Genomic DNA, 16,153 nt, shown 5'->3' on the forward strand with positions numbered 1-16,153 from the left:
AACTTTTGATCTGACCTTATATGGTCATTCTCATGTTCTTAGGAATTGCTCATTCAGTCAAGTTTATAGTAGAAGCTATTTCACCCCCCTTCAGACTGACAGTCAGCACGGTTTTCCTCATATTACATGGACAAGCTAACAAACCAAAAAGTTATAAATTGAGTATTTTTTTCTTTTTCAGAAAGCTCTTCTCTACATAAGGCAGCCATTTACACACAAAGTGATTGAGGTGTTGGGTAAGCTCTCCAGGGACCTTCATCTAGTACAGGGCAGCATGAAGTCTGCAAGACATTGATAATCTGTAGGATGTTTTCAAGCACCTTCCATAAAATGCTTTTCATCAGAAGACTGCCATTGGCTGAATGGGTTTTGGGTCAGGCATCGGTATATGTGAAAGGTTTCACTCATCTTCTGCATTAACCACCAGGAGGGAAAGACATCAAACTCTTCTTTCCCTGGAAACACAAATCCTGCACACACAACCTCTGTAACTGTGTGCTGGCAGCCTTTGCAGCAATGAGGAAAATTAACACATCAGTAATGTGCCAACCACTGAAGGCAACTGGCCTTGGCTGCCCCAAGGGGACCCCAAAACAAGCCGCTTATCATATACCCATGCCTGAGCTGGGCACGGTTGAGGGACAAGCTGAGGAAGACAAAAATCACCAATCCCATCCTCCTTCAACTGTCCATCCAATAAAGTTTCTCTCTAACTATTAATGCTTGGAAAAATTATGCTAACTTAATATGACAGTCAAGCGGGACTTGTCAAGTAGCCTCAATGACAAGAACGTTACCTGTGAATACTGCAGGAGCTGCTACCTACATTGAACAGATAATAGCTGCATCATGTGCCTAGTAGCTGAAAAAACGGGTACACACTGCCTACACCAGCTCAACAGGCCAGACTGGCTCAGCTGTAATGTCAACCTGTCAACATAATGTAGCCTTTCTCCTTAATGACTATTTTTTCAATGAATCGTCTCAATGTGGTGGGCTCCATGACAGCCCAGGGCAATACATTTCACAAGTTAAGTATTCATCAAATTCATTCAGCCTTCAGATTCACATTTTCTTGCTGTCCTCTGTTCTTGAATAATGGAGAGGGACCCACGATCATTTCATGAACAGGGCAGGCTATCGCTGGTCTCATTCTGTAGGCTGGAGAAGCCCCAGAGGTGTCTCAAGGTTACCCAGGGGAATAATGGCACTCAGATCTCTCCTAATATTAAAGGACCATCACAGATGTTGCTCCTAAACCTTAACCTCTTCAAATAATAAACTACTTTCTTTCTGCTTTATTGGCTATTTCTTCCAGCCTCAGATTCTTTACCTCAGGGCAATAATTCCTCATAAAACTTCCCATTGAAATTGCATTTGTTCCTGTACTTTGCATTTTATTCCTTGTCTATCAAGCTCTCTTTTGCCTATCTGACTAGTTTGACTTATGCTTTACCTCTGTAACTGCTTTGCAATTAATCTGCACTGCAACAATTTTCCATCCCTGTTGCTTTGTTCTTTTTATTGGTTACACCTTTCAATCTCCCCACTTGATCTGTTATTATTTGCCTGTAAAAATGCCTGTCCAACTGTTGATGTGACAATATCACAGCCCTAATTTTCCAGGGAGCTGAGAACACAACTCCCCATTCAGTTCCTCCGAACTGCCATGATTTAGTGAGCCTGAAAAGAATCTAAGAGTGCATCTACACCACACCATGATGAGCAGAGCAGAAATGTCAGAGCAAACGCTGACTGTCCGGGCTCCAGAACAGCACAGCCCTACCTCTGAGTACATTAATTTTGCTAAGAGGCAGAGATTATCAGCTCAGGTTTATCACTGTGTTAAGAGCAATGAATCGCTCTTAAGGTCTGAGCTAGTATCTCTGCATGACTCGATAGCCCATGATACGTGTCTGCATCAGATAACTCCACGTTAACCTGCTGATGTTTGCACTGAAATCAGCTACCAGGTGTAGACATGACTAAAGGTGGGAAAGATCAAGTGATGGTCTTCTAGTGTAGCTTTGCACTAGGGAGGGGTGCAAGGGGGTTAAGGAGACATGGCCATTTTTGACAGCTCATGCAAAAACGAAGCACAGGAACTATCGGTCCTCTCCTAGATATCTGCATCCCTCGCCCTCTGATTGCCACTTACCGGTGTCAGTGAAGGGGGCTGCTGTCACACAAGCCTGCTCTGTAGAGGTGTCCCAAATGTGGCATTCAGCTCACAGCCCTGGGGAGGTCGGGCTGCCTGGGCACAATGTCTTCCTTGCATTGGTGAAAATCTTGATAGATGCTTCACGTGGCAGGGATGTCCACCAGCGGCTTGGCTACTGAAGCTAGCTAACTGGTAAGCAAGTTTGCGTACAATACAAAACTGGGAGGAGTGGTTGATGCCCCAGAGGGCTGTGCTGCCATCCAGAGGGACCTCAATAGACTGGAGAAATGGACCAACAGGAACCTCATGCAGCTCAATAAAGGCAAGCGCACAGTCCTGCACCTGGGGAGGAACGTCCCCATGCACCAGTATATGCTGGGGGCCGACTGACTGGAAAGTAGCTCGGCAGAAAAGGCGCTGAGAGTCCTGGTGGACACCAAGCTGAACATGAGCCAGTTCAACGGCAATGTGCCCTTGTAGCTAAGAAGGTAAACGGTATCCTGGGCTGCATTATGAGGAGCATTGCCAGCAGGGGATGGCACAGTGCTAAATAGGGGTGATACTGGTCTGAAATGTTGCTTCAATAGGGTAGAAACATGCTGGCTCACTCAGCAGCCACACAAATAGCCTTCCTCCACTACAACCCCTATGGATGCTCCCCTGCAAAAATGCCTGCCCCTCTATGTGCCCCCTCTCAAAGCCTCGTGCAGAGCGAGTCAGGTACTGTCTGTAGCAGACCTGTGCAGAAGCAAGGCTTCCCAGCACTGGCAGAAAAAGATGTATTTTTGCAAAGAACATGTATTTGCAATTCCTGTCACTGTGAACAAGCCAAAGGTCAGTTCTCACCTCTGCCCATCTCCCCAGCATAACACAGTCTCTCTCCCCAGGATGTGACCCAGATAGCTTCCTCCACTTAAGAATGCAGTAGCTGCACCGTAGCTGCCCTTTGGTCATGCATTTCTTAGGTTCATAGATTTGTAATGCCAGAAGGGAACATTATGATCAGTGAGTATGACAGCACTGTAACACAGGGCATAACATTTCACCTGGTAATTCCTGCATAACTTCTGCTTGAACTGAGTAAAGCTTACCAAGAGAAACCCAGCAGTGATGGAGAATCCACAAAATCATTAGGTGTAGTACTACCAGGGCTGTCACCCTGTAAAAAGTTGCTTTGTGTTGTTACCCTGAATAAGTCCAGCTTGAAGTTCCAGGCACAGGATCTCACTCTATGTCTTTACCTGCTCATTTCACAAGTCCTCTGCCTTCAGTAATTTTTTCCCTACATAGGTGCTTACAGTCTGTGAGATACATCGTTATTTCTGAGTAATCTTCCTCTTGCAAGTAAGCTTTTTTCCTAAACTCAGATAATTTTCAAAAAAAATACTTGTAGTTATTCTAGTAGTAATTACTGCATTGCGCCTTCATTCAGACCCCAGGATCATTTCTGACCCATGGGCATGCTATTGCAGCAAACAGCAGTAATATCACTGTCCTCCTTCTACTCCCTTTTCCCCTGGTTGTACACCCAAGGCTCCCATTAGCTCTCTTAGCCACACGATTATATCGGACAACCATCATACACTGTTTATTGACCACGACCTCCCATCCCCTCCCCGAGTCACCACCTTCCAGGAGGCAGCCCCACATCCTGTAAGCGCTGTGCACATCTCCACTTCCCAGAAGCATACGCCGGTATTTGGCTACATTAAAAGCACTTGTTATTTAAATCATTCCAGCTTACAAAACGATGTATAACCGCCCTTCCCTTACCATTATTCACCACTGCCAGCTATTGCTTCAAACTGCAAACCTTGCTAGTAATGAGCTGATCTTTTCCTTTAGAACATTAATAAACACACTGCACTGAGCTACACCCTATGTATAACTACTCACCGAGATCTCCTGGTAAGTCAGCTTTTTAAGACATTTTGAATGGTTTAATATGCCATTTATTGTGAGGCTTAATAAATGGTTTAATGGCCATTTAATATCACCAGGCGCAACTGCTATAATACTCTCCCCAAAGTCATTGGTCCCAATTCATGTCATCCCCCAGGGCAAACACACCAAGGATTACTTTGGTCCACAGGCATTTCAAGAGATATATCCCTCTCTTCCAGGAGGCCAGAGCTATGCTATAAACATCAATACAATTTTAATCTAAAGCCAAAGAGAGCAACAGTACACAGCTACGTGTGTGTGCCCATACACACCTCCATATACATCTATAAACACGGGGCATATGCATTTGCCAGATGTGTGGGTATGCAGCCCTCACCTGTGTCTCCACACAGATGTATTACACCAACATATCATGAGCAGAGTGGCACTCTGATTAGGACTTGCAGTGATAGACGGCCGAAACCTGTCACTTGGACTGTGAACAGCTCACAATACTTCAGCAGATGGGTACACGATATCCTACATTACTAGAGGAATGGTCAGTACTGGGACAGGCGTAATGGAGGAGTCTTTAGCAATCTGTACTTTAAATATGCAGTAAAATCTCCAGCCCTGTCTGCTATGATTATACTGACAATTTGTCAATATTTGTTATAATACCCCATATTTTCAGGGTGCATCAGGGTCACAGTCCCTATTAAGGATAAGGATGCGGTCATACGCAGTTTCTGAAAGGTCACTCACATTATAGATGTGGCTGTTCAGTGCTACAACTTCCAATAACCCCTATCTGGCTTTTGCAATTTGTTTCTGAAGCTTGAAAGCCAAAATCAGCCCTTGGCAAGATCCAACTCCACTGACTGCAATGGGGTGCTATCAAATAAGATCCGCATCCGAGCCTCAGCTTTATATTCTGTGGTAACCGCCTTCTTGGCAGGGTCAGGTGAAAATTTCAAAAGTCCATTGATGGCTCAACAGCATGAGGCCCCATGAGTTGCAAGTTGAAATTTTGTGGACTTTAACAGGGGTTCTCCTCCTAAATAATTTTGAGGCTTTGGAAAATCTGCTCTTCCCAGCTGCCTTTTGTTTAACAGTAGGATCCTCTGTTCGTGCAGAGGTTCTATTTTGGTTGCTGCTGTTACGGTGCTAGTGAATATGGTGGTGGGGGGAATAAATGGCTGATCTATTTATGTTGATGACCCCACTTGATGCATCTGGATAGAAAGATACAGAGAATTATTGTGTGATTATGTGTGCTTTGGCATTAATCTCAGTAGCTGAAATGAAATGTTGAGCTATTATGAAGTGTGAATGAGCTTCTAACGTGACAAGGAAGGTTAAGATTTGAGCAGTGGCTTGGTTTTCTTGTTGTTCATCTGCAGTGTGCCAGATGGTGTGTCACTGGGCTTTTATTGGTTCTTTATCAATTTTATTAGCCATATGATTTGATTGATCTTATTTTGCCTGAGAAAAAAAATCAATTCAAAAAATATAACTTACAAGAGCAGCTCCCTACCTTAGAGAAATAGAAGGGCCTAACAAGCCTAAAAAAATGCCATTGCCCCAGGGGTTGCAGCCTGCTGCACACAAAGCCTGTGGCCTTTGGAAGCATCAACAAGGAAGAAAGAAGCATGTCCAGGCTCAGGTTCACTTCTACAGCATTTCTAGAAGGGCTCTCTTTCACATGAACTTGGTAGACTTGGCAGTATTAGGTTAATGGTTGGACTCGATGATCTTAAAGGTCCTTTCCAAACAAAACGATTCTATGAGGAAAGGCAGGTGTCTGAAGAAGGCAATTTTCAAGGTCCCTGCCACCCCTAGGGACAGATATCACGGTTGCAGTCTGCCCCTATGTCCTGGTTTGGCCTAAACCAGGCCAATTTTCCTTTCAGTGATTTTTACTTTCAGCTAAGTCTCCTCTAAGTAACTGCACTTTCTGAAACTAACTGTATGTTTTGCAGACAGTGTCTGCTTCCAGGACTGATAACGCTCGAAGCTTGTAGTTATCACTGAGGCACCCGTAGGGATGTTATGCAGAAAGGCTCTTGCTGTACTTAGTCTTAGAGAAACCAAGGTCACTGCTAAATTCCTCACTGCTTACGAGTGAAGAGCCGAAGGGGGGTCGCACCTGCAGGGAGGAGTGGACAGGGCAGGTGACCCAAAATTGACCAACGAGGGTATTCCATCCCATACACGTCATTCTCAGTATAAAGCGGGGGGGTCACGAGGGTCTCGCTCTCTTTCTGCTATGGCCGGTGTCCGAAGAGGACTCTGTCTGTTTTCCTGCTGCCCCCGATCCCGATCCGTGCATTCCTGAATCCAGCTCTCGACCATCGCTAGGCCCAGCCTGGGCCTTCCCGGAGCCTGCCCTGCAGTGCTGGGGGTGACGTGACCGACATCGGGGGAGCTCGATCTTGGTTTTGTATATATATTTGTATATATTTGTATATATTTGATTATTTCTATTATTATTATTATACTCCTTTTCATTATTATAGTTTATTAAAACTGTTTTAACTTTCCAACCCGGAAGTCTCTCTCCCTTTTCCCTTTCCCTTTCCCTTCAGGGCGGGGGGGAGGGTTAACAGAGAGCGTCTGCCACAGGTTTAATAGCCAGCCCAACTTTAAACTGTGACACCCTAGGACAGTAGCTTTGACATCCAGCACAGTCACCTCTGGGCACTACATCTTGCCAGTGTCTACACAGAGACGTCTATGTGAGAGCTCCCATTATATTCCACAGAGAGCCAGTCCACACAGCTAATGAAATCTAGAGAGTATTCAGCTCATCCTACATTTATGCAGAGCTGAACAGCTCTCTGCACTCTCCTGACTCCCATCAACTGGATCTTCGTGGATTAAAATGGGAGTTCAGGCACCTGGCTCTCACACAGCCACCTTGATCGGAGAGTTTAATCATCCCTAAATTTAGGATCAACTGAATCCCACCAGCAGTTTCTGAAATCACGACTAGAATATATCTTTTTCCAAAGATGAATCCTTTTTTCATCCCATACTGGAGTACAGTTGAGGCAGATTTTTATAACATAGCCATCCTAAACAACACCACTCAGACTGACCATGGCTTTTCTACAGTTGAAAATGGGCACTAACAGGCACCAATACCACCGTGCTGCAACAGCAGTGCCAACCCTAAAGCCAACATGAGAATTTATAAACTACTACATAAACCTCGCTCAGTGCCAGGAGCAAGCAAGTGCTCAGCTCTGTGGTTTTATGCCTCAAACACTGCCAGAGTAGTGCCACCGAGCTGGAGGTTTAGGGATGGAGTAGCTTCTTCTGCATCCTAAAAGGCAGGATTTTTTTTGATAGCACTTGTGAGAGCACATATCCTGTTCACAGCCATATGCTCCTCCAGCATCCAGGCCTTTTGGAAACACCACCTAACAGCTTCATGATAAGAAAGAGAGTTTCATAGTCAAGGTTAAAGCAGGAAATCAAAAACGAGCGCTGCCCCCCTCCCCACAGTGCAAATGGAACAGGGAGAGACAGAAACAAAACCCCCAGTCAAGAGGAGGGAGGAAATGCTGATGAAAAGAGAGTGTGAGTGAACATTACGAATCCCATTACAGTTCTATCTCGCGGAGCAGATTGCTGCGGGCAGGAATTTCTGACATACAGTCTAACTTGCTGTAAAGTCTTATCACATATAAAATTGCAGTAATCATAATGCCAAGGAATGAGACAATGATAAATGAAAAAGCTTTCAGGAGTTAATGTTCACAACACACTGCCAGCAAAACACACAATCTATTTAATTAGTAAAATGCCATGAGATACTGTTCAATTCTCCGTTCAGAGAGACTGTGAGTAAATATGCAAGAGTGTTATAATACAATGAGATGGCTACATTAAAGATTGAAATATATGTGGCTGGTGAGATGCAGACGCTGCACATTAAAATAAACATATTGCATCATAATTTAACACACTTGACATCATAATGGGCAATGAAAACTATGTCACCTATGAAACAGCTGCAGCTCCTTTAGAACCACTGGCACTTAACTGCTGCTGTCTCACGTCGACTTTCCTGGTCTCTGGTCTTGCTACTCAGGTAGTCCAAGGCCACTGGAACAGTCAGTGGTATAAGAAGAACCAGTGGGTTTCTGTTTGGATGGTGGGAATCAATCATTCATCCACACTCTGGTATCAATTCTCTAGTCATAGCTCATTGCTCCATTTTCTTGGCTTTTCGCTTTGCTTCACGCCTCAGTTTAGATAGCAAATTCCACACCCTAAATCAGATACAACCTCACCAGCCTCAGCCTTTCCTAAATGCTCTTCCACCTTCTTCATCTCATGCTTGGGGACTAGCACATCCCTTAAGTCTGCTCCCCGTGGAGCTGTAACTCTGTTTGCAATCTCCACCAGATACCGTTTGCAACAGTTCCCTGATACTCCAGGCCAGGAATGGTCACATATTCCAAGCTCCTACTTCTTTGGCCACAGACTCTTTCTAACATCCCCCAAGCCATCTCCATTGCTAAAAACATTCTTAAAAAGGAATTCATTCTTCACAAGAAGAAGGAAAGTAGCCTTAACCATCATGAGCTTCTCCAGCCTACACAGATGCCAAGGGGTATCTTTTATTCTTGGTAAGCTCACCTGTGCCAACGTGGAAATCCCAACTGCCTTTGTTGTGCCAATTGCCTGTGAAAGGTTCATCACAGCATTGCTGAGGTTCCCTGGAAACGGATGCATCAGGATGGGTGAGTGATGAAAAGGTCACAATGGCAGACTTGGATGCAGCAGCCACTGTCATAAATTCAGGTCCCTGTACATATTTTGGACCTTTCTGTTGCATTTTTCACATGCGGCATGGAATATTTAACATTCACGGGACCCCATGTGTTCCTCAGGATGTCTACCCAGCAGACCATATATTCTGCTCTATAAGCAGTAACTTTGATTTAACATTGCTAGTGTCTCTTCCTAAATCAGTTTTGATGTCTCCAATTCCATACCATCATAGGTCTGTTTCAGCAAGTGATGCGATGATTCACAGTGAGCAATATGGTTCATCAAATAACCTATTCTCTCACCTCGGTAATTATTTTTAATGGGTATTTATGCTTTTACGAGTAAAGCAGATTAAAAGCACAGCACAGCATATTTCAGTGTGTGGTACAGACCTACTGCTTTTAGGATGTGGATTTGAGTTGATATGTCTTTCTCAATTCCAGGGTTGACTGACACATCACAAAATGTCACTTCATTAGGAGACAAACAGAAATAATCCAACCAGAACAATTTTTATTGATAAAGTGGAGCAGAGAAATATCAGGGTCACTTATCATTTTGTATGTGGGGAACAGGCAACGAAATCTTTATTGGAAAATTCTCTCTGACAGGAATGCACTTAATCTTGTCAGAGATAACACAGCCACAGTAATATATTGCTTGATATTTATAATAGCTACAGTAGATAGCCCTGCCCAAACATGCTGTTTCAGCAGTTCACAAGGCTTAAATGACTGCATGTCAAATGCCGTTGAAGATTTCATTTCTTCTTATTTTTTGCTAGGAAAATCCAATACCTAAGCATTTCTTATGTACGTATTGCAAATTCTCAGCCTTAATATAGAGCACAAATGGTGTGATGTGCTGTAGATCACAGAAGTTTTGGTAGGAATCTTGTAGCTTTAGAAGCTGCTTCTGCATGACATGATGGGCTACAGTTGCTAAATGGTGGATGAGATTCCTTTAGCAGCCAAAATGCTACCAGAAATGCTCATACCACTTGTCTTCAAAGATGACTTATACTCTGTTTTATAACTAGCTTAAGCCTTTGACAACCAAACTGCCTTTGCGTTGCTCCAGAAAGACATCTCTCTCCTTGCTGTCACACCAGCGACTGCTCAGGAAAATGTCAGTACCCTACATGTCAGCATGGTCAGTACCCTACACATGGGGATCACCCTGGTCTGATGACATCCCCAATTCTGGGGCAGGGAACTGTCTTTTTAAATGAAGCTGTGATTTGTGTAGTATTTTATACATTGTCTTTCAATTATATTACAATAGTAAAGTGACCTTATCTTTCAGTCACCAAAGTAGAAGGAATCTTAACCCAACCTTCTCTGACAGATATTTGACTATATCTGTTGACAAATACCTCCAACATTGACAGCTCTACATCCTTCTCAGTAAATCTAGTCAGTATTTCATTACCAAGATTTTTGTGATGTCAATCTTAAATCCTCCTTGTTGCAAACAAAATACATCATTTCTCATCTTACCCTCCATGGATTTGGAAAACAAGTTATTCTTGGTAGCAGTCCTCTGTGTATTTGAAGACCAGCACTACTCCTCTTCAGTCTTTTCATATTTACATTGAGCAACCATGTTGCTCTCAATCTCTCCAGGTTATATTTTCTATTAATTTACGTAGGATTCAGATCCAGAGGAATGAACCTATATGTAAGGGACTACCTATAGCTCTGTACATGGAAGCCAGGTGTCTAAGATTCCAGTGTAGTTGATAGTCAATCAACAGTTCAGAGAATGATTCCATTCAGTGTAAAGCAGACATCTCGACTCTTACATCATCAGCAGCTATGAGAGCTCAGATGTCTGCTTCACTTGCAGATGCTTACACTGTAGCCACAAAATCTTTGCTATGTAAACCAGGTACCAAATGATCCTCGTATCATTTTCACAGTTTTCCACTGAAGCAGTGGAGTCAAACCTCTGGGGCAGCTCCAAGACTTCCAGCCTGCACCACTTGGCTTATATTTCTGAACACTTGCATTCTAAAAGTTTTCCCCAAAATTAGTTATTTACACCATATATATGTATGATAAGTTATTTACACCACAGATAAAGAATTCAGCAGACTATTATGCTGGTCTGAAAACATTAACCTGGGAGGAACTTTTCAGCCAAGGATTTCTTAATGGCAGATGTCCCAGGCCTGGGAATTTTAAAGAGACTAAATCTTGGGCTGTGGAGCACTTTCAATGCTTCACCAGCCAGAAAACAATTATAGCGGTACTGGGAATCCCCTTGACCTTCCCACAGGCCCAGATACATCGTGATACAAGCACAGGAGGGCCGCACAGCTACAAAGCTGTGTCCTTACCAGGTGATGTGGGAATGTGTTACAGCATCTGGTGCTGATCAAGGTGGACTGTACCTTTCTTAGCCTGTCCCCTGTAGATCTGTGCTCATATGTAGGGTCCACAGATGCAGCTGTGATGAACGTTGTCACAGCCTCTCTCTCCTACAGAAGAGTTTCATATGGGCACTGCTATCCACACAACCTGAGCAGCCTCCGGACTGCTGCTATCATTTCTTGTATGACAGAAGTGCCGAGCCCTGCACAAACACCCGCTGAGAAGCAGTCCCTGGGCAGGCACTCACAGGCAAAACAGACTCAATAGCAACAAACAAAAGAGAAAATCATTATCAGGTTCAGGATCCCCAGGCTGGGATGAGAAGATCCATAGGAATAAGCATTCCTCCATCTCCCCACTCCCTCTCTTGCTCTATAAACACATTAACTTGCAGACTCGGTGGCCAGTTTCCCCAGTGGGACCAGCTCCAGCTCCTGGCAGCTGTGTCCGTAATGGGGAGAAGTGAAAGCCAGTGCCTGTTAACCGGCAGCGTATTTCTGCAACGTGAGATTGGAAGTGACTTCAGCAACAGCTGCCAACTGAAGCATCTTTGACTGCAGATAAGGAAGAAAATTTTGTTTTTCATCTGTGCTCCCCTACAGACCAAACTGACTGATTGATGTTCCTAAACAGCACCTAGAAAGCAGGTCCTGCAAAAGTCACCTGAGGGACAGGAAAGGACAAACCACACCTTCCCTCTCCAGGCTGTTTAGAAGAAATATTTGAAACTGTGATGTTGATTTTCACAGCTGAGGTGCAGCATCCCCCCTTCAAGCTGGAGCTCAGCCAGTGTGCAGCTGCGCCGTGTAATGCTGGGCTGAGACTGAGGCCAGGGGCTGGGCAAAATTTTCCAGACAACTCCCTTAACAACAGAAATCTCTGTTTGGGAGACTAAAAGTTTTAATGAGTTTATTTGAATCATTTTGAGGAGGAAAAATAAGGCAGTTTTCAAGGGCTCCAAAGTATTTTATTCTGTTATTTTTAAATTATTTGCTTTTTTGTGTGTTTAAACCAAACATATTTTTCACCCTGAATATACTTATTTTGAAATGGAAACATGGAAATGATGTTTTGTCCTGCCCAGAACAAATTGTTCCCTGAGCAAGAATGCTCGTGGCAATGGTGGAGTTACACGGCCAGTTCTTCCTGACCTTCTGTGAAATCAGGTACTTGACCTAACCCTCTGCCTGTGAAAGTCTGCCCAGCATCACTGGCTTCCTGCACAGACAGACCTGGCTGGGACATCACATGTGGTAGATGGAGCGGAAAGAGTCATTAATTTAATCTGCACTGAAAAGTACTCCTTGCTCCACTTGGTTTTAGTGCTGTTTTTGTGCAGGAGCCTTTTAGACCCAATACCTATTCTCTCCACACACAAAAACGTATCCTGCAGCCTTGAATTACAAATGCCGACCGTCCACTTTTAAGACATTACATTTTTGGATCACGTTACCAGCTTGCTGTAAAAGATGTACAGGTATGAATCCATCACACACATCTGAGACTTCTCACGATTGCTCTACTTCTACAAACTGGGTTTTGACATATGGGGCAGCCACGCTGTTTATTTTGTCTTCGGCACATTGAATTTCATGGAAGTACCGACATTCAGAAATAAAACAGCAGAAGTCTTGACCAGAAAGGAAAAGGGTCACAAGTTGCACTCTTGACACCTATGCAAACATCTAAAAGCCTGTAAGCACCATAATCCAAGCCACACAGTAAAAGCAGGGAAACAGGAAGGTTTGGGGGTTCAATGGCTTTGCCACAGAAATCCTGCATGTCTCCATGTACATTGTTGGCTCATGCTGCACCTCAGTTCTTCCACCTGTAAACTGGGAACACCAGTGTTGCTGGGCTCGTGTGATGTTGTAGGGTTTATTTCATTAATAGTTGCAAGATGATCTGAACACGGAAAAGTGCTAATTCAAGATTCAGAATGCACCAAAACCTTCTTACGAAATCCAAATGTGAAAGGAGGGAGAAGCTGTTATAAGAGAAAACCTAGAGAGTCTTCACAAGCTTTTAAAGAAAACAGACACAGAAATCTTCCTGCATGAAGCCACAGCTCCAGCAGGAAATAACTGAGGCGAAACTGTTGAAGTCAATGAGTGTCATCCCACGGACAGCAAAGAGCTTTGGATCAGGCTGTTAAGGAGCAAGCACGTGAGCACATGAGCACGATGTGCTTCTCACTGGAAAACACCGCTTACATACAGCTCTACCAGCTTCAGATATTAAAAAAGCGATTTTTTTTAAACAGATATTGAGTTATTTGCCTTTGCACTGCAGCAGGAGTTCATTGCAAGGGAAGCTGAAAAGTTCCCCTACCACGGTGATGAAACTTTATCTGGAGAACAGGCAAGTAAACAAACTCAGCAAAACCCAGTTTCTTATGCAGAAAAGCTATTCCAAATCTTTAATTTCATTTTAAAATCAGTTTGGAAATATAACAGTCGTGACAGGTTGGTGATATTAAAACTACTGTTTAATGATGAGAAAAAGCAGGGCTGAAATGGCATCTATCCTGGACAAAGAGCTCCCTCTAGCTCATCAAATAGGGTTCAGTAGCACAAAACTATTATTTCTCGCACCACAGAGCAACATTGCGCGGACGCAAGTCGTACTTTACAGAAAGTATTTCAGCACAGTGTATATGCAGTGTGAAAGTCTACTTCCCATCACCCCACAGGTTAGAGAACAGCAATAAATATGAACAAGTCAGTCATCTCGGCTTCCTGAGGCGTCACTTCACAGAATCACAGAATGTTAGGGATTGGAAGGGACCTCGAAAGATCATCTAGTCCAATCCCCCTGCCGGAGCAGGATTGCCTAGACCATATCACACAGGAACGCGTCCAGGCGGGTTTTGAATGTCTCCAGAGAAGGAGACTCCACAACCTCTCCAGGCAGCGTGTTCCAGTGTTCGGTCACCCTCACCATAAAGAAGTTTTTCCTCATATTTATGTGGAACCTCCTGTGTTCCAGCTTGCACCCATAACTTCTGAGGTTATTTCCTTAATGGTAAATCCAATCTGGCCTAAAAGAGTTTTCGCCGCTTCTTGTAACTCTCCCAGCATCTTACCAAAAAAAAAAAAAATCACAGCTCTCAATGTCATTATGTCAATCTGTGTAACACAGCCAGTGTTTTCTCTCCAGGTACACCAGGAGGAGATGGCTGAGCAGAAATTGTTCAATTACCTCTGAAACGCAGCCATTTTAGGGAGGTGAGGCAGGAGGTCTTCAAATGCCTCTGGCAGCACTAGCCAAAGGGTGATTTCCATTGTCAGAAAGCAAAAGGGGAGATTCAGCATTCCCCCAGTAACCAACACACTGGAAACAGATTAATTGTGGTATGCAGCTACTTACTGGCCAGGAGAAAGGGACAAGTAGTCCTCCAGCCAAACAGACTCCTGGGAATCTCACAAGGGCAGTGCCTACCCTCACTGCAGCCATGATAATTCACGTCATTCTGCACTCTCAAAAAAGATTGATTCCACCTATCCAAAATCCCTCTGAATGCTGACAAATTCAGGGTTGACTCCTGGTCCATGAGCCGATCTACTGACCGACCTGCTGCCTTGTCCCCAGCAGAGATGGAACGCAGGTCTTAAAGCAGCTTGACTGCCCTTCCACCCCTTCCTGAGCCTGCACAGACTCAACAAGGGTCTGAGTTACTGTCCCTGCTTCTTAAACAGCCACGTGCCCAGCAGCAACATCCCTGCACTGTGTGTTAGGTAGCAGCAACCATCCCACCCTGCCCCACTTTCCATTTCCTATCCTCAGGTACGAAGCAGGTACCAAAGAGTGGCTGCAATGGCTGCTGGAGGGGCAGGGGAGCTGGGACAGGAGATGACAACAGTTGATTTTCCAAAGGGCAAAGAAGGTTACATCCCTGGCGAGAGAGATTATGGGGATGGGGTCACACTCCCCAAATCCAGCACTTGCAAAGGTTGGACCACGCTGCAAATAGTGAGGACTCATGTTGTGCTTCAAACCGCTGCCAAGGACCTCAGCACAGCTTATGAAGAAAATAAAGTACAGGTTCCCTGTACCGCTTTACTGAGCAACAGAGAAACTGGTTTATCAGTCAACTGCATCTAGCTGGGGGTGATGTCTGAACAGAGAGCTGGGTCTCTATCAGAGCTGTGATAAAGACTGGGGAGGGTCCTACATCAGGAGCAGACAGCCTCTTCCTTCTCCTGCATCATGGAGCACAGGCAGCACCACAGGAGACCATGGTGGGGGGTGGCTGGGGGTCTGTAACACTGTAAATGTACACTTAGAGCCAGGTACTGCAGTCTCTGCCAATTTTCACCCTTTGTTGAGTGTCCCCAAAGACAGGCACTGTTTCTCAGAAGTCATCGAGTTTGTTCTTCTTGATTTATGAGCCACGAAGGAAGAACTGATAAAGTAAATGGAAGTAGGGCTTAGAGTAAAACAACGTCTTGAGACAGATCTGTCTGCCTCCTCCCAACCCTCCGCCAGACTCAATTCAGTATTTCACTTCATTAGAGCAACACCTAATCAAGTAATTAGAATCACTGTAAGACTTTATCTTATAACTTTATATAACTTTCCCTGAGAAATAAGTCCTACCTAAAGAGAAGAAAGCCAGGAAGGGAAAATTAAATCTATTAATCATCCCAAGCTGTATCAAGACACCTATTGTTAGTTAAAGCTCATCCTCTGTATGAATGTGCACAGTCTTCAGACTTAAGCTTGCGTGTTTCCTTGCCTCAAAACAAAATCCTGGTTAAATACCTACTCCTAGCCAAGGAGAGCTTTATGTACAGAATAGCAGTTGGACTTCAGAGATTAACCGCAAAGAAGTTTCCTTCATCTAAACTTAATTAATGTGCATCCTTATCAGGTTTTAGAAAATTGCTGAGAAATCACAAGCACTGGACAAAGAAGTTGCTAGAAGTACAAAGGTCTAGGATTTCCT

This window comes from Nyctibius grandis, chromosome 7 (assembly GCF_013368605.1).
Source record: "Nyctibius grandis isolate bNycGra1 chromosome 7, bNycGra1.pri, whole genome shotgun sequence".
Classification (NCBI taxonomy): domain Eukaryota; kingdom Metazoa; phylum Chordata; class Aves; order Nyctibiiformes; family Nyctibiidae; genus Nyctibius; species Nyctibius grandis.